This window comes from Chelonia mydas, chromosome 6, assembly GCF_015237465.2.
Source record: "Chelonia mydas isolate rCheMyd1 chromosome 6, rCheMyd1.pri.v2, whole genome shotgun sequence".
Classification (NCBI taxonomy): Eukaryota; Metazoa; Chordata; order Testudines; family Cheloniidae; genus Chelonia; species Chelonia mydas.
The window spans coordinates 91474015-91492770 of record NC_051246.2 but is presented as its reverse complement, the minus strand read 5'-3'; the positions used below and the strand labels follow the sequence as shown (position 1 = coordinate 91492770).

Below are 18756 nucleotides of genomic sequence, written 5' to 3'. Positions count from 1 at the left end.
TTCAAATCTGTGGGGGTTTGTTTTGTGCTCTCTTGGTGTTCTCTCTTGGACAGAGAGGGACCAGGGTAGGAAGAACCATCTCCTAAAACCCTACCTGAAATAAGCATCCAAGATTACAAAAATTGTAAGTAATTGCAAGGAAATGCGTTAGCTTATCTTTTGTTTTAGCTTGTGAATTTTCCCTATTTTAAGAGGGAGCTTTATTCCTGTGTTTTCTGTAACTTTGAAGTTTTGCCTAGAGGGGAATCCTCTGTGTTTTAAATCTTATGACCCTGTAAAATTACCTTCCATCCTGATTTTACAGAGGTGCTTCTTTTACTTTTTTCTTTATAATAAAGTTCTGCTTTTAGAAACCTGATTGGTTTTTAGGACACTAAAAACCCAAGGGTCTGGTCTGTGCTCACCTTGTTTACCTATTTGGTTGGTATATTATTCTCAAGCCTCCCCAGAAAAGGAGGTGAAGGAGCTTGGGGGGATATTTTGGGGAAACAGGAACTCCAAGTGGTCCTTTTCCTGAATCTTTGTCCAACTCACTTGGTGGTGGCAGTGATACCAATCAAGGATAAGGAAGAATGTGTGCCTTGGGGAAGTTTTTAACCTAAGCTGGTAGAAATAAGCTTAGGGGGTCTTTCATGCGGGTCCCCACATCTGTACCCCAGAGTTCAGAGCAGGGAGGGAACCTTGACAGTCTCTAAGACGACGACTTTCCAGGAGAGATGCAACAACAAGCATGTTACCGGTGGCTCAAAGGGTGGGCCCTGTAAGCTTTGAAAAGACAAGGAGGATCAAGGAGGGATCAGCTCCTTTATCTGGAAAGTACACCCTCTCCAGGCCTTTGAGAAAACGGATTACCATTTTGTGCGAAAAGACTGATCTGCTGTCGACCTTCGGATGGAAGGCTGAAATGGCTGCCAGGTAGACCTTGTTTGAAGAAAAGGCCAGACCTTGCTGCTTCAAGAGCAGAAGGTACTCCAAAATAAATTGTAATGAAGACTGTGCAGATGGAACATCAAGTTAGAAAGACCAAGTGGAGAATCATTTCCACTCTACCAGGTAAGTTGCCCTGGTGGAGGGTTTTCTACTGCCCAGTAGGATTCTACCAACCTGCTCTTCAGGTCTGAGCAAGCTTGCTCTTCAGGATTCAACCATGGAGGTTCCAGGCCATCAGATGAAGAGAGCTTAGGTTCAGGTGGAGCAGCCAACTGTTGTCTCGGAAGATCAGGTCCGAGTGTAGCGGAAGCCGGATTGGGGTCTCTGCTGAAAGGCTTGACATGGTGATGAACCAGTGCTGTCTGGGCCACACGGGGGCAATGAGGATGGCCTGTCCTCGGTCCTGCTTGATCTTCAACAGAACCTTATCTACCAGTTGAATGGAGGGAAAGGTGTAATACAGATGAGCTGTCCATGCTAACAGGAAGGTATCTGTAAGAGACCCTGGGTTTTGGCCCCACAGGGAGCAGAACTGATGGCATTTTCTGTTGTTGCGGGCAGCAAACAGGTCTATAAAGAGGACTCCCCCACCACTGGTTGAAGGGACCACTTGTGGTGAGTGGAGAAGGACCTTCTGAGGCGATCTGCAAGTTGGTTCTGTGTATCCGGTGGATAAGATGCTTCTAGATAAACTGAGTGTGTGATGCAGAACTCCCACAGCTGGATTGCATCCTGACATAGGGGGGAATAATGCGCTCTCCTGCGTGTTGATGTAGTTCATGGCAGTTGTATTATCTGTGAGAACCGAAACCACCTTGTCTGTAATGTGGGTCAGGAATGCTTGGCAGGCTAGGTGGACTGCCCTGAGTTCCCTGATATTGATATGTAGAGAGCTCTTCTTGGGACCATAGGCCTTGAATCCTGAGGTGCCATAGGTGAGCTCCCCAACCCAGTGCTAAGGCATCAGAGACCAGGGACACAGACGATTGGGGCCTCGAAAAAGGTACTTCTGCACAGACTGTGCGTTGGTTCAACCATCAAGTCAGAGAATTGAGGACCTGGAGTGGGATGGTAAGTACCATGTCCAGGTGATGTTGCAAAGGTGAATATACTGTAGCCAGCCAGGCATGGAGGGGTCCGAGATGTTGCCTCACGTGTTGCACCACGTATGTGCATGATGCCATGTGGCCCAGGAGGCTCAAGCATATCCAGACCGTGGTGACTGGATGTGTCTGAAGGCCTTTGACCATACAAAGTTGAGAACTGCCCCTGTGAAAGCTATCCTTTGTACAGGGGTAAGGGTGGATTTCTGATCATTTATTAGTAAGCCTAAGGCCCGGAAGGTCAATGGATGTTGGATTCCACCTGAGCTCTGGTCCGGCCTTTGATTAGCCAGCCATTGAGATACAAAAATACACAAACTCCCTTTCTCCCGAAGAAAGCCACTACTACTGCCATACATTTGGTGAAGATCTGTGGGACTGCCCACAGATGAAACAGGAGAACTGGTAATGAGTCTTGGTTCACAACAAAATTTAGGAACCTTCTGTGGCCTTGAAAAAAAAAATTTGGAAGTATGCGCCCTTTAGATAATGGGCAGCATACCAATCCAACAAAGGAATGATTAAAAACAAGAAGACCATGCAGAACTTCAAGCTCTTGAGATAGCGGTTGAGACGACGCAGGTCTAGGATCGGTCTGAGACCCCTCTTGGCTTTCAGAATTAAGAAGTAAAGAGAATAAAGCCCCTTTCCTCTTAGATGGTGTGGAGCCTCTTCCACGGCACCCACTCGAAAGGGGGATAGGACTTCTTTTTCAAATAGCTGCTCATGAGAAGAGTCCCTGAAGAGGGATGGGGAGGGGCGGTGGGAAGGTGGAGTGGATAAAAATTGGAGGTTTCAGAGTAACAGCCTATTTAGTCTGTATTCTCAAAAAGAAAAGGAGTACTTGTGGCATGTTAGAGACTAACCAATTTATTTGAGCATAAGCTTTCGTGAGCTACAGCTCACTTCATCGGATGCATACTGTGGAAAGTGTAGAAGGTCTTTTTATATACACAAAGCATGAAAAAAACCATGCTTTTTTCATGCTTTGTGTGTATAAAAAGACCTTCTACACTTTCCACAGTATGCATCCAATGAAGTGAGCTGTAGCTCACGAAAGCTTATGCTCAAATAAATTGGTTAGTCTCTAAGGTGCCACAAGTACTCCTTTTCTTTTTGAAAAACTGGAGGGTATAACCTAATTCTATTGTGTTTAGAACCCAAAGGTCCAAGGCAATGTGGGTCCAGGCTCTGAGGAAGCAGGACAGTCAATTGGAAAACAAAGGGATAACTAGATCCAGACCTGAGGGGACTGAGATGTTGCCCTTGAGCATCTCGTCAAAACAAGTGCTTCAAGCTGCCCGAGTATCTAGGGGCAGATTACATTGGCCCTGAGGAGGAAGTTGGTGGAGGGGACCTATGCCCGAACCCTTGGTTCTTCTTCCTCTGCTGGTCCTCCCAGAAAAGCTGTGCAAAATAGCGTCCAGTCTGTTGAGGCCTGTAATGTTTTCTGGACACCACTGGTGTATACAGACCCAGAGATTTTAGGGTCATCTTAGAGTCCTTAAGTCTGTGGAGTTTGGCATCTGTTTCCTCTGAGAAGAGCAAGGGCCTTTTGAATGGGAAATCCTGGACGGTTTGTTGTACCTCCTCAGGAAACCCCAAAGACTGTAACCATGACCTTCTGTGCATGGTAATAGATGTGGCCATCGATCTCGCTGCAGAATCTGCAGCATCCAAGGCTGCCTGCAGGGAGGTCCGGGCTACTGTCTTCCCCTCTTCGACTACTGAGGAGAGCTCCTGTCTGGCTTCTTGAGGAAGTATGTCCTTAAATTTTTGCATCACCTCCCACATATTAAAATCATAGTGAAGGCTCACACTGGAGAAGCTTTGGTTATGAACTCCTTAGCGTGGCTGTAGGTACATGTGCCACATATCTTATAATCTATGCATTGTGTGGTTGTGACTTATGTCACTGGGCCGTTCCTGAGAGGTGGTCAAAGCTTCAGACAGCAGCATTACACAAAGTTACTGGGTCAAATTCTGGTCTTAGTAAACACCAGCGCCATTCCTCTATATTTTGGTTGTGGAACTGAGACCAACATTTTCCCCACTCTGTTTTATTTCATAACATCGTTGAAGATTTTTCTGAAGTAGTCTGACATTGCCAATTCACAACCATTATTGGAAAAGGTCAGGCAGGGGAACCACAGAGAGGGGGAGGGCTAGGGAGAGAGGGAGCACCTGGGCCAGTATGGAGGGAGCAGATGCAAGATAACCATGACTAAGTTGAGGGGAGTCTCAGGCTGCCATGCTGGCTGCTCTGAGGCTAGAAGATCTCTTGGAGTCTACTTGGGTGTTGCACCATTTACAACACAAACTTCATCCCACATAGGCATGAATTACATCCCCTCTCTCTAACTAGCTGCCAACTTCCCCAGAGCTATTGGAAAATACTTTGCCTGGAGGAAGCCATTTCAACAGTTTCCCAGTTTAGATGTTTTCAAGCTAGAAGTAGTAGAATACTCTGAGTAAACTTTTCAGAGTCAGTACAGATCCTTCTAGGAAGGTCCCCAGAGCTAGAAGGCACCTCATTTGAAGAAAATCACACTTTACAGAGAAACAAACCTGCTGAAGTAGCCTGCAGAGCAGCTGACAGGCAGACTGGTTACATTTTGGTGAAATTAGGGATGTAGGATCAAAAAAGCATTAAAATGGAATGGGAAATTCAATCTGAACTACAGCATTGCTACTGTGGCTTCCTACTAAATAGCCCTTGGTGCCAGAAGAGAAAACCATATTAAAAATTCTCCTCAATGAACATCAGAGGCTAGAATTGCCACCCTCCCCCTTCCTCAATCTGTTGGTACTTTGCAAGCATCTGTCCCCTCCATTCCCAGAAGCATCTAAGGCTGGTGGTGACACGTCTGGACTGGACCACCAGGAATTGTGATGAGGGACTGGAAAGGTGGTTCTATTTATTTTAAAGCCCCACCTGAACAGAGCATGGTCTCCAAGAGCAGTAGAGCAGAGATCTCTACAGTTTCTGGCACCTTGTCCTTAGGGATTATAACTAGAGGCCTGGCCTTTTCCCAGAGGAGACTCCCTTGGTTACAAGGCTCCTGTGGAAAACTAGAAGGCAATGTGGAGGACTGACTGGGCCCACTGAAATAGACTGAGGCAAGTGGGTGGCATCTATAGTGTCTCATTGAAGACACTTAATTTTCTGAGTGGAGGGAGGGAAAAGCACCTGTACTCTATTTAACTGAGTACCTCTGTTGGTTAGACCAGACGATGGGGAGTTAGTACTCCTGTTTTCTATACCCTGCTCTGACAAACTCAGTGTGTGGCCTTGAGAAAGTCACTGCACCTTTCTGTATCTAAGTTTCTCCTCTCTACAATGGGCATAATGATACTGACCACTCTATGCTCACATGGGGTTGTGAGGCTTAGTAGTTGTAAGTCCCTTTCTCACTCAGGTGGCTATAGCAATGTACATTATTAAAATTACTACACAGACTTGAGGGAGGTAGCAAAGAAGGGGGAACACTGGGTAGAAAGCATTACAAATACCAAAGACAACTAAATCGTCTACTACTTTTATAGGGTCAATTGTGTGCAAGGTGCTTCACAGACAAGAGTGGCATAAGAGGCCCTGAGCCAAAGTGTGCAAATGTAATAGCAAACCCTAGTTCTAGCATTAAAACTTTTGGTTAATTGTTTTCTCCTATTCCCCCTCCCTCCAAGCACGTGCACTGAAGTATGTGAAACAGGAAGACTGGGGGCAGAAGCACAGCACGAGGTTGAGGCAACATACCTGGCAGCTGCTAAAACAAAACTTCAAAAGACCCAGCTCCCTTTGAAAACCCATCAGGCAGGAGCCACTCCTCCCCTTCAGCTTCCCTACGAGTTGGTACACTTAACCATTTCAGCATGTTTGGCAGCCCTGCAGCCAGTTCCAGAGCAGGTGGTGGAGTGGAAAATTATGTCAGAGCCCCAGATCACTCTGTTGTCTCCCTGTTCCTCACTTCTCCCAGCAGGCAACAATGTGCATGCTGACCAAGCAGCCCTAGTGACGGACCAAAGTACTGCATACTCATTGCAGGTTCTCGGTTCATGTTTCTGCAAAAATGAGATGCCAAGGCCCAGAACTGCCACAATGAGTTGGGTGGCGGCCAGTGTCCTCTAGCAAACGGTTGGGTCTGACAACAAAGATGGCTTGTCACTATAGAGTGAGGAGGAGGGGTGAATCCTCAGCTAGTACCCAGAGTGACATGGAGAACTAGCATGAGCTAGGACATGCTCAAGTCCCAGCCTCACTTGTCCAGGATTATCTTCATTAAATGTCCCCCCTCTTAGTCCCTGCCTACACTAGGTGATAGAGGTGCACAAAACTGTTGCTTGGAACATCTTGAACTTCCAGTTGCTTGTACAATACCAGTTCCTCCACACACAACTGCCAGCCAGGAGGTGGGGAGTGCAAGCACCGGGTTTAATTCATAACACCTGCTGAATCAGGTTTTAGTTTCAGTCCTGCTGAACTGGCATCACATTATTTACAACGATCTCTCCCTAACGTGGGCAGGAGGGCAAGAGTTGTTGTTGCCACAGTTCAGCTAGTCATCCCAGCTCCATGCCACTGTGTCCAGCTTTTCCCCCAGAATGTGATAAGGATGAAGGACTGACAACCGTGGAGAAGATGGAGTTAAAGCTGCTCGATTGGAGGTGTACATTTGATTGATTCCAGACTGAATGAGTTTGGATCGGGCCTTCATTTGTTTGTATTTTTGAATTTGAGAAGGATTTTGTACTTTTTAAATGACTGAGCAGCAGCTACACCTATGGCCAGGTACCATTGGAATCAAGGCAGCATTTCTCATTGGAATCAACTGTTGTAAATGAAAAAGTCTTATTCAAGGTACTCAATCTCCCTTCCTAGGGCCAACACAGGATTGTTCCCCATAACACTTAAAGGAAATTGCTTAGTTATGCAGAAGCTCCTGCACCCAGAAGCAGAGATGGGTACTATAGGATAGGTGTTGCAGGAATCCCAGCAAGCACTGGTACAGCAATAGTGCTGTGCTGTGTGTGGATACATCATAGTTGTGGTTGGAGATGCTAAACACTTGCAAGCCCACCCATTTTTTAGTTATAACACTCCAGGAGTTTCCTCTCAGTGTAGATAAGTCTACAGTGCATCAGACAGGGATTATAATGGTGTGGAGTGTTTGTCTGAGATGCATTCACAAAGGCCACGTCTATACAGACCCCTGTAACCATGCTTCAGCAAAGCTCCTAAAGTCTGTTAGCAGATTTCTATCAAAGGCTAGGAATGACATTATTACTGACTAGGATTGCCTGGGGAGTGTAATGAGGAAGTATGGAGCTGGTGAATAGAAGATGGTTTGTAGGTGGCTTGAGCGGAAGGTGGTGCCATTTGCTAAAAGGAGAAACTTGGTAACATGGGCCATGCTCGTGACTTTCTAAAGATCCTAACAGTCACAGAGTGACAAGAGGTAGGATCTCAAATAGAGAAAAGGTAAGTAATGGGGTTACAAGGCCAGCAGCAGTTCACTGTGGCAGGAGCTATCTAGTATATTGTGCCATGTGCACTGTATAACATTCAACTACATGCCTCAAGGCCAAGTGGGATGTTGATAAATGATATGCAAACAATCTGGGGCACTGAGGAACTAAGTAGAGCAACTTAAGGTTAAGTTTATTGAGCTAAAGGATGCTGACCATAACGTAAAACTTGCCCAGTGAAAGCTGCGCGGGATACTCCGGAGAGTTGCATTTGAGCAATTAATCAAGCTCAAACAGCAGCCTTCTAATTTTCCATAATAGAGATATTCCTCTGAAATGCCAGACCCGGTGAATCTGTTGATATTTTCAGGTACTGACACCCCCAAAAGATCTCAAATTTACATACGCAATTTGATCCACTCAGATGGTCTCCGAGCACAGATGGTCTTCCTGCCTGTCACGGGGTCTCTCTACCCCATGCTGGTTCAGCAGCCACAGGGTTAACACCCCAAATGCCTGCTTGGTCAGCCAGAGCTGATTGGCAGACCCACAGCATAAAAATATAAAAGGGCTGCAAGACAGGAGGATGGGGTGGCTGCCAAAGAGATGGAGGGATTGCAGAGAGAGGATCCCTCCAGCAAACTGGTGAGGAACTGCCAAACAAGTCATCACACCAAAGAAGATGGGGAAGATTACAAAGGTAGGAAGTAGCTCAGAGAACAGCAAGGGACTGAGAAGGACTGATTCTGGCAGTTCTAAATAAGGGCCCCTGGGCTGCAAACCAGTGGAGCTGGTAGACCTGGCTTCCCCTACATACCCCAGCCTGGGACTCTTAGGGTATGTCTACACTGCAATAAAAAACCCCCACAACACTGAGTTTCAGAGCCTGGGTCAAATGACTTGGGCTCACAGGGCTCAGGCTGCAGGCTATAAACTGCAGTGTAGGTGTTTGAGCTCAGGCTGGAGCCTGGGCTCAGAAGCCCTGTGGGGGGGAAGAGGGGGAGGAAGGGTGTAGGGCTCAGAGCCCCGTCTCCAGCCTGAGCCAGAACTTCAACACTGCAGTTTTTAGCCCTGAAGCCCAAGCCTGAGTCAGCTTACTCAGGCAAGCTGTTGGTCTTTTATTGCAGTGTAGACATACTCTCTGAGAAGGAGCTCCTAAACCGAGAACAAGAGCTGATTAACCCCTATGGGAACCACAGAACTTCCGCTTCCCCATTATCCTAAAGACAGACTATTGAAGACCCAGCTGGAAGTGGGGTCAGTCCTTAACAAGAACTTCACAGATTGGGTGTGATGGCATAGGGGAGGATGGGGAGGTAAAAGGAGCCAGATTGGTGTAGCTCCCCATCATGCCTCACAGGGCTTTAACAAATAAAGACCCCCATATTACACTGCCGCCTACTCCATTACTCTTCTTCTTCTTTGTGCAGTGGGTCTCAAACTTTTACCGGTGAACCCTTTCACATAGCAAGTTTCTGAGTGCAACCCCCCCTAATAAATTAAACACACTTTTAAATATATTTAACACCATTATAAATGCTGGAAGCAAGCGGGGTTGGGGGTGGAGGTTGACAGCTTGTGACCCCTCATGTAACGACCTCGTGACCCCCGAGGGGTCCCGACCCCCAGTTTGAGAACACCTGTCTTAGTGTATGCGTAACATGCCTCAGGTGGCACGTGACTAGGATTCATCACTGAATTTGGTCCACAGGTTGGATCATTAGCTTCCCTGGTTTGGACCGAGTACTGACAGGGAGCGTGACGTGAACGCTGATCCATGACTTATCCCCCTTATGCTTCATAATCGAAGAGATTTGTGTATATGTTTAGTTCTCTTTAAATAACTACTACAGGTCCTTTTCATATTTAACCTATGTAATCTAGTGGCAGGAAGATGGAGTTTCACAAACAATTGGAAAAATAACAAGGAGTCTGGTGGCACCTTAAATACTAACAGATTTGAGCAGGGGGTTGGACTAGATGACCTCCTGAGGTCCCTTCCAACCCTGATATTCTATGATTCTATTTGGGCATAAGCTTTTGTGGGTTAAAAACCCCACTTCTTCAGATGGTGGTTCTTCTTTACCCACGAAAGCTTATGCCCAAATAAATCTGTTAGTCTTTAAAGCGCCACCGGACTCCTTGTTGTTTTTGTGGATACAGACTAACATGGCTACCTCCTGATAATTGGAGAAATGACTCAGACATTACAAAAACCTTTTGAAAACAGGATGTGCAAAGAGAGAAGATCCGTGAAAGAGAGAAAGAAAAGTTGAAATGACTGTCAGATGGATTAACAGTAAAGGACAATCCAAACTGCTTGAGAGAGATCCAAATAATCCAAAATTTAAAAATTTGCAGATAGTAATGGAGCATTACCCTGCCAAGAGTTACTAACTGAATACCTCTTCCACTTTAAGCCATAGATCTTTCCTGAAGTCTGCAGAAAGATAAACTGAACTTACAGAGAGCAGTAAAAACCATCAGTGATGAAAAAGTCCATGCACATACAATCAGCAATTTCAGATTTAGACGGAGAACCCAACTGCAATCTTATAACAGGACATCTGGAATACCTGGTAGCAGAATGGAAGGGTTTGATATTATGGTCAGGTGATCTGAAAACTCAGACTGATGACCTCAAGTTGGAGCTATTAATAGCAGATGAGCTCTGTCACATTTGACCTTTCTGATGACTTTTGGAAACAGATGGAAAAGGATGCATATAGGAACTCTTGACTCAGCTCTAGGAGGAAAGCATTTATCAGAGAGCCAGATCTCACCCTCTCCTGGAACATAAAGAAGATACTGCACATTCTGCCATTACACAAGGGTCTGTTTATAGTGCACTTCATCTGTAAAAGAGAATGAGGTGATCAGAGTCCTTGAAGAAACCACTTGCATGGGGTCGTGTACTTCCAGCTGAAATCTGTTCAAGTGCTCTCTCCTCTCTCTAAGAATTTGAACTGCTTGGGATTAGATCTGCTACACCTTTCCCAGCAGTGAATAAAAGTAAATTCTCTGCACCAGGTCACCTAATACCTGGCTTTGTTGTCGTTGGCCAATTTGTTCCTGATTGGGGGAAGAAAGCCTTCAAAGGCCATTCAAATCACTCTCAGCTCCAATGAATTTATGCAAGCTTGGATATCAGAGGAGCCAAAAGAGTCTTAATTGTGTGATGGCCAAATTGAACTCCGCAACCAGTGCCCAAAGCATGTTACTATCACAGCTGATAGAAACAGACTGCATGAAACTCCATGCAATGCACAGCACATACAGTAAAACCTCAAAGTTACGAACACCAGAAATACGAACTGACCGGTCAACCACACACCTCATTTGGAACTGGAAGTATTCAATCAGGTAGCAGAGACAAAAACAAATACTGTACAGTAAAGTATTGTGTTAAATGTAAACTACTAAAAAATAAAGGAAAAGTTTAAAAAAGATTTGATAAGGTAAGAAAATTGTTTTTCTTGTTTCATTTAAAATTAAGATAGTTAAAAGCAACATTTTTCTTCTACATAGTAAAGTTTCAAAGTTTCCTATTAAGTCAATCTTCAGCTGTAAATTTTTGAAAGGTTCTACTCTAGAACCTCAGAATTATTAGCACCTCAGGAATGGAGGGTGTTCATAATTTTGAAATGTCCATAACTGAACAAAACGTTATTATTTTTTCAAAAGTTTACAAGTGAACCTTGACTTTATAAAGTTTTGGAACTTTACTATGCAGAAGAAAAATGCTGCTTTCCCTTCATTTTTTTAGTAGTTTACATTTAACAGTACTATACTGTATTTGCTGCTTCTTTTTTTTCCTGTCTCTGCTGCTGCCTGATTGTGTACTTCCATTTCCAATTGAGGTGTATGGTTGACTGGTCAGTTTGTAACTCTGGTGATCGTAACTCAGAGGTTCTATTGTACTGTATATTAAGGTTTTGCCCAACACAACATATAGTCCTAGACCAGTGATGGACAACCTGTGGCCCATCAGGGTAATCTGATTGCGGGCTGTAAGACATTTTGCGGACATTGAACATCTGCAGGCACGGCTCCCGGAAGCTCCTAGTGGCTGCGGTTCGCCATTCCTGGCCAATGGGAGCTGTGGGAAGCGGTGGCCAGCACGTTGCCCATTACTGTCCTATATCTTTCCAGAGACAACCAGAGGAAATCAAGTCATCATGCTACGACAAGTACCTTGTCTTTAACCAGCACTGCAAAGGTCTCATTTTAAGTCCAGCAAATGGTGCCATGGGGCAAGAAGCCATAAATTTCAGAAAGACCCTTATTCACAAATTAGTTTAGATATGAAGAGCCCATTATGACCCACCTGCTGTCCTGTATAGCACAAGCCAAAGACTCTCACCATTTTAAAACTCCCACAAGTGTGAAACATGGGAAATCTCAAAGAGAATGATCTCTGAATCTCTTGATATCTGTTTGATTAGTTGAGGACTTGGAATCTCAAACAGCTCCTATGAACTCCAAGTCTACAGCAGAGTGATTTGTCCTCAGTCCTCATGACAATTAAAGCACAGACCTCACACTGCACCAACCTCCAGTGACTCCAACGAGTCCCTCAAAGTTGATCCATGTTCAAACCTGAGCATCTTCAATTTCTTTTAGGATCCTGAGTGAAATGAAGGGGAGCAGACATGTCTTTTCTTACTCTTCTTCCCCTTTATTCTCTACATTAAGGAGGAAGTAGATTAGTCCACACTTGAGGCGGTCTTCTCCTCAGATATTCTAGAGACCAGGACTTCTCACAGCTGGATTTTGAAGCAACTTTCATTGCCGGCTTTGAAGATGTTCATAGCTCAGACATGCTGCACTCTTCACAGAGAAACAGATTAGCCTGCTAAGTTTTTTCTAGTAGCAGGAAACTATGTAGAGACTCCTGCTCTCTAGGAGTACTGGGGGTAAAGGCCACATAAGCCATGGCCCTAGTGGTGACCCTCACCCAGATTCTGAACATCACAATCAATGAATTACATCTATGTATTGCCAGATATGAACTTTTTAAATCCCCACCTTCTATCAGGTCCACCATGTCAGATGGCAAGAGACAGAGAGGACAGGAGAAGATTGCTACTGAGCCAGATAAGAACTCAGATTCAACTATAAAAGCCATGCAACATCATGGACATTAACAGCTAACACTAACTCTATAATGTGTTCAGCAGCTCTCTCATTCTAAAATCCCCCTTTCTAAAGGTCAATGACACAGGGCTAGTAACTGGTATAATTTCTCCCTCAAGAATGTTGAGCTTCACTGTGTTGTAGCCACTATTACTTAGGCCTGATCTACACCGAAATCTTAGGTCAATCGAGGTATGTTGCTCAGGGGTGTGAAAAATTCACACTCCTGATATAGTTAAACCGACCTAATCCTTGCTGTAGACACTACTAGGTAGATGGAAGAAGTCTAGCATCAACCTAGCTACTGCTTCTTGAGGGGGAGGATTAACTACAGTGACAGAAAAAACCCCTTCCATCGCTGTAACAAATGTTAACGCTATGGCACTCCAGTGACACTAGAGTGCCGTAGCTGTGCCACTGTAGCATCTGTATGTAGACATATCCTTAGTTGCTTAACTACAGTTATTGAACTTCAGTAGACATGTAGCAGTTTGGTCAGCATGGCATCTGCCAGCTTGGCTTGCTATGGACTCAGAGGGAAAAGATATTATTAATTCAAGTTCTGTGAATCCAGTGCAATGGTAAGTGGAAATTGTAACACCTCAACTTTACTTCACCTTGCTTTCATGAATCCACAGTTGTGTGGGACTAGTATCACAAAGCTATCTGCACTTAATATGGGGTTCTGGAGACCAATATTTCCACATTACCCTTACCCTACCCCTGACACATTACAGGGACTATGCTGCTTCCACACTATATCGGAGTCACCTCTTAGTGGGCCCTTGGTAGACCACTCAAGCCATTTGGCATACAACCGAAGTCACTTGGCCTCACTGAACTCCTGGCTCTGCCCACTGCCCAAATATCCTGACCCCTTGCACTTTGTACAAACTGGCCAGCTATTCTTAGTTTCAGGACAGCACTAGAAACTACCTGGGAAATATTGAAAACAGTATTTAGCACCAGTGTTACTAACCATAACAACTCTTAACACTTCATAAAAAAACTTGGCTGTCAGAGGAGGGTGCTAGCCTTCCTATCTCCCCCATATTACACAGCATGCTTAGGCTTCACGAGCTTAGGCCAACAGCTTTATGAAGAGGGTCTCTAGGCGAAGCTGTCACCACATGTTGGAAAAACTGAAATACTCCCTGGCTTTTTTTTTTTTTTTTTTAAAAAAGGTTTTCCCCCTCTTTTTAAAAGAGGTTTTTGTTAAATGCTGGAGCCTTGCATGGATCACAAACAGCTGCTGATTGATACCTGCAGCCCAGAAAAGCCCTGGAGAATAACAGGCTGTCATGGTGCCAACAACATACAACTCACAAACTCCAGCATCAGCTGCAAAACTCCCCTGGACATAAAGCACTTGGGAAAGTAAAGCAGCAAAGCCTGATTCCCTGGTGCAGAGCTCTGGGGGACCCTCAGAGAGGAGAAGGGGGAGAGGGGGACAACACCAAGGCTTTCAGGGACAGAAAATGGGTTTCTTTCTACAATTCATGCTTTTGGCAGGGGAATCTTGTTTATATCACAGGATAAGAACACCAAACTGCAAATGCTGTGCTCATCCTGGGAAAAGCCAAGCCAAAGCATGACCCTGGGCTGGATGGAAAATGTGAGCATGCACTGGCTTAACAGTCAGGCTGTGGTGGAAACTCCACTGTCCAAGAGGAGGTAGCCCAGAAGAGAGGCCTGATGGGAAGGAGGGATTTCCCTCAGTCAAGGCAGTTGGAGGCCCTTTGTGCTACCTCCTGATCTGGCACTCTTGCTTGGTTACTGAAGTTCTATTTGGATGAGATCTCTCCCCTCATCTCAGCCAGACTCCAGGGCCCCTCTGTCCAGCTTCATTGGCAGCTGACTTCAGGGACAGTTGTGTGGGGACTGTCCCTCATGAGGGCTGTCTTTTATTGTGCTACCCTATATAGAACCTCTGGATTCTCCACATTTTCCTGAGAGAGATATTTGCTGGGAGACTGATGATAATCCTATCTCAATCCATCTTCAACTAGGTTTCCATCTGTAAAAAACCAGGGGGCTTGAGCATAGCTGCTCATACGCCTGTCTCCTGCCGTAACTGAACCCCCTTATCTTGCATTTCAAACACACCTAGCACTGAGCCATCTGTTCCTTTCCCCAGGAGGCTCCCTCATTTTTTCCAGATCTGCACTGCCTCAAGAAATCTCCAAAATGTTCACACTGAATTCCATCTCAGGACACTCCTGGAGAGTCTCAGGCCAGTGGAGGGAAAGTAGCTGACCTGCCTCATCCCTCCAAGCCTAGGTTATAGATAAGTGTCTCCATTTCTACAAAAGGGTGGTGAAATGCAGAAAACGCAGCTCTAATATTTCAGTGCCTCTTTTTGTGCTGTAGGAATGGCACAGTTCAGAGATGAGCCCCTGAATCTTTTTGTTCCTGAGCTAGGTGGTTATGCCCTGAAAGTGATGCAGAAAGGACTCTCCTCTGGGAAACTTCCTGGTACCCTTCTCACTTTCATAGCTCAGATTAGCTCAAAATTAATTCCACCAGCTATAGCACAGCAGCATGGATTTCATTCCCACTTTACTACCTGCAAGGCTGAGCAACAGACAAGACTCCAGGTTCCTGTGCGGGGAAGAGCCAGGGATGGATAAAAATACTGCTGGGGGAAAAAAAAAAAAAGAGGAAGGGGGAGAAGCCAGACATTCGTGGGATTCCCTGACAGCTCCATGCAGAAGGAAGGGCTGGGCTGGAAAAAACAGGCCCCAGGTTCCTGCCAAGCTGTCTGAGGCCCGTCCTTTCCAAATCGCTCAAAGAAACAGCCAAGGCTCCCTTGTAACCCTTTCAGCACTCACCCGGGATGAAAGGCTGCTCTGGACAGTAAACCTCTGAGTGCCAAATGCTAGGGCCCTCTCCTTCCTCAAGAGCATTAAACTGAACAGCTGGGCTCCCCCACAATGGTGAAACTCAGATGGGAGCTCAGGACATTAACCCTACAAGCACCACATTGTACTGAATGAGAGGTTTAGTCATGTGGAAGGAAGAAGAGAGACCCAGATGCCACTTTGTAATGTGCAATTTCTGTAACCCCACAGGACATTTGAATAAAACCCAGGGAGAGCAAGAAGAAAGAAAGAAAGGAGCTATAAGATAGTGCTAGTGTCTGACAGTAGCTATTTAAATACCCCCATGCCAAGTTAAATATGAAGGAGCAAAAAAAATAACAGTACCTGTGAAGTTAGCCACTCAGCCAGAGGAACATACCCAGGAATGGTAGCCAAGAGACATGGACAGCAGATGATTGGAATAAGAGAAATAGGATGTAGCTATTTCCGAATGAAAAGTCCATACATGTTGCTGAGTTTTACATTAACTGCAACCACCAAAGCTAAAGACCTGGATATCATTGTGGGCAGCTCAGTGTGTAGCAATGGATCAAGCCAACAAGATCTGAGGTTGCATAAGCAATGGGATAGAAAATAATACTGAAAAATATAATAATGTCATTATATAATTCAATGGTATGCCCTCACTTGGGAGTAGTGTCATCAGTTCTAGTAACTGCTATAGAAAAACAGAGCCAGACAACAATTAGAGGCCTGTAAAGCCTCCATATGGATACTGAAACGGTTGGGATTGTTTAGTTTAGGAGACAAATAAGAGTGGACATGAGAGAGACATTACAATGAAAGGTATAGAGAACATAAATCGAGTACTCCTATTTACTCTCTCATATAATACAAGAACAAGGGGACATTCAATGAAATTGAAAGGCAACCGATTTAAAACTGATAAAAGAAAACCTTCACACAATGCATAATTAACCTGTGGAACTCACTGTTACAGCATACAATAAAAGTCAAGATCTTACCAGGATTCAAACAAAGGACCAGACGCTGATGGGTAATGAGGATGTCCGCAGTTGGAACAGAAAATATTGTAAGAATTATTAACCCATTCTGCTTCCAGACATAAGCCAACCACTAGCTGATGGGAATTAGGAAGGAGATTCCCCTATGTACAGGTTATTCCATTATTGCCCATTACAAGGTTCTTGCAACTTCCTCTGAAACATCAGTCCTGGTCGTTCCACATACAGGATACTGAAAGAGAAGGATCCGTTTGATCCAAGATGGCAATTCCTATGTTTAGAATGGGTGGAAGATGGTTTGTGGAGGTAACTAAGTGAGCTAGCCCAGGCCCTTAAGTAGGAAGAAGATTTGCCATCTGCTGACAATCCCATCTCCCACTTCCTCCCCCTGATAGCTTCCATCATGATAGAGCTTGGTGACCAGGAGGGTTAAGCCCTGGGGACATGGGAATGAGAACACCTCCACTGAAGGAAACAAAGGGGTGAAGGCTGAGTACTGAAAGAGATCCCACCACATTACCTCAAACAAGACTGCAAAAGGGGACTATAACCACTCAGGGCCAAGCAGAGAAAGTGGAGTAAATGGGAGACAACTCTTTATTCAACCAGAGCCAGTCAGAGAAAGAGGCCCCCAAGTTCCCAATCCTATAAAGCCCACCCAGAAGCAGCTGAGAGCAAAGGCCCACTCACACAAGCTGACTTGTACCCCACTCTGCCCTGCTGTGAGGCCCCAGCTCTTGCCTCCAGCTCACAACCCCAGCACTGGCTCCTACATGCTCACTGCACTTGGACCAAACCCCCTTCGCCTCGGGAAAGGGTCCTGTAATTATTCTCACTTATTACCTCGGAAAAATAACAGCATAGCAGCTGCCAGCCAAGTCCGACTCAACAATGTCTGGGGAGCCGAGGCTGCAGGGCCAGGCCTCAGACTGTCTGGGCAAGTCACGAGCTTTCTCCCTTTCCTCTCCCAGAGGCTCCAGACAGGCAGAGCCAAGACCTAGGCTGTGCGAAGCAGGGTTCCTTCAAGATGGTGGCAACCCATGGTGCTGAGGCTCAGAATAGGCTGGCGAATAATAGGACCTACCATCACAGGCTTCTCTAGTGTGATTTATCCAATATACAAACGATCAAGGCTGGTCATACATCTCCAAACTTGACTAACCTAGTTTGCTCCCAGAGTTAGGTTGTCATCAGTGTGCATGGGGGCAAGACAAGATATGGGTGAGTGGCTGCCTGTGGTGGTAGGGGAGGCAGATGTATGCATAAATGGTGTAGGGATGGAGTTGCTGCACATACCAATTTAAGCTCATCCTGCCTCTAGTTAACAGATGCCCAGGCAGTATCCCCCCAACCTAGTATCCTAGAACTTTCCTGAAGGTGAAAGTTCAGTTAAAAAACCCAGGTTTCTCAGACACACACTGATCTTCTGATGCCAAAGCCCAGGGCTGAGGTGCTAGGGTACTGCCAAGGGGAAACTAACAGGAGCCCAGTAACAAACAGTAACTACAGTCCACTTCTAGTCTCCCCCAGTCAATAAAGTTAATTGATCCAAGTCTCCAAGAAAGAGAGGCCTCTAGTGGGATCAGAGCTCAAGGGCTGCCTTGATGCAAGTGGTGGACTAGATGACCTCTTGAGGTCCCTTCTATCCCTACATTCCTATGATTCACAATGTGCCTGTCCTAATATAAAAGACATTTCTCTGTCTGACAGGGACTCTTCTATGAGATACTTTTCCTAACACAGTGCTGGCCACTGCAGACAGCAGGACAAAGGCATCCACAGAGGACACCGAGCTGGGGCCCCTCCTAATGACTTCATAGATGGTAATCACAGACAGCAGCGCCAGGATAACCTGGGCCAGATTTACCTTGTGCTAAAGACTCTTCCTTCCCCACCCTAGGGTAGCACAGCCTGCTACTGGCAGGCACAAGAGGGAAGCATATGTAGGCGGAGGCGGAGAGATTAGGGTGTAAAGAACGGGAATTGTGTGAGGACTGCGGTGCGAAGCAGACAGAATGTGCTGTGCAATGCAAAGAGACAGAGCCCATTGTTACCCTGGCCCACAGAGAGGGGGTGGGAGGAGATTAGGAAGGGGAAAGGCACAGACAGGGTCAGGGGAACCTGACAGACGGACGGCTAAGATGATGCAGTGTTGGAGTCAGTGGGCCTTGCTGCTCCTGTTCTGGCATTTCTGTGCTGCCTCACCAGGGAGGTGCAAAGGTCAGTGCAGAGTTTGCTAAGGCTGAACTGAGGGACTATTGTGTAGCATTCAGT

The 18756-nt window shown here is 45.7% G+C and overlaps 1 protein-coding gene across 22 annotated transcripts in view; it reads right to left on the bottom strand.

Annotated features, from left to right (window-relative positions):
- Positions 1-18756, bottom strand: part of TTLL5 (tubulin tyrosine ligase like 5) — a 215091-nt gene that overhangs the window by 71707 nt on the left and 124628 nt on the right. Inside the window, exon 30 of one of the 22 annotated variants that reach the window (XR_005225559.2) lies at positions 16483-16714. The exons of the other annotated variants lie outside the window; for them this stretch is intronic. The gene's annotated coding sequence lies outside the window, so the exon portion shown is untranslated. The remainder of the gene's footprint in view (positions 1-16482; positions 16715-18756) is intronic. 22 annotated transcript variants of the gene reach the window in all.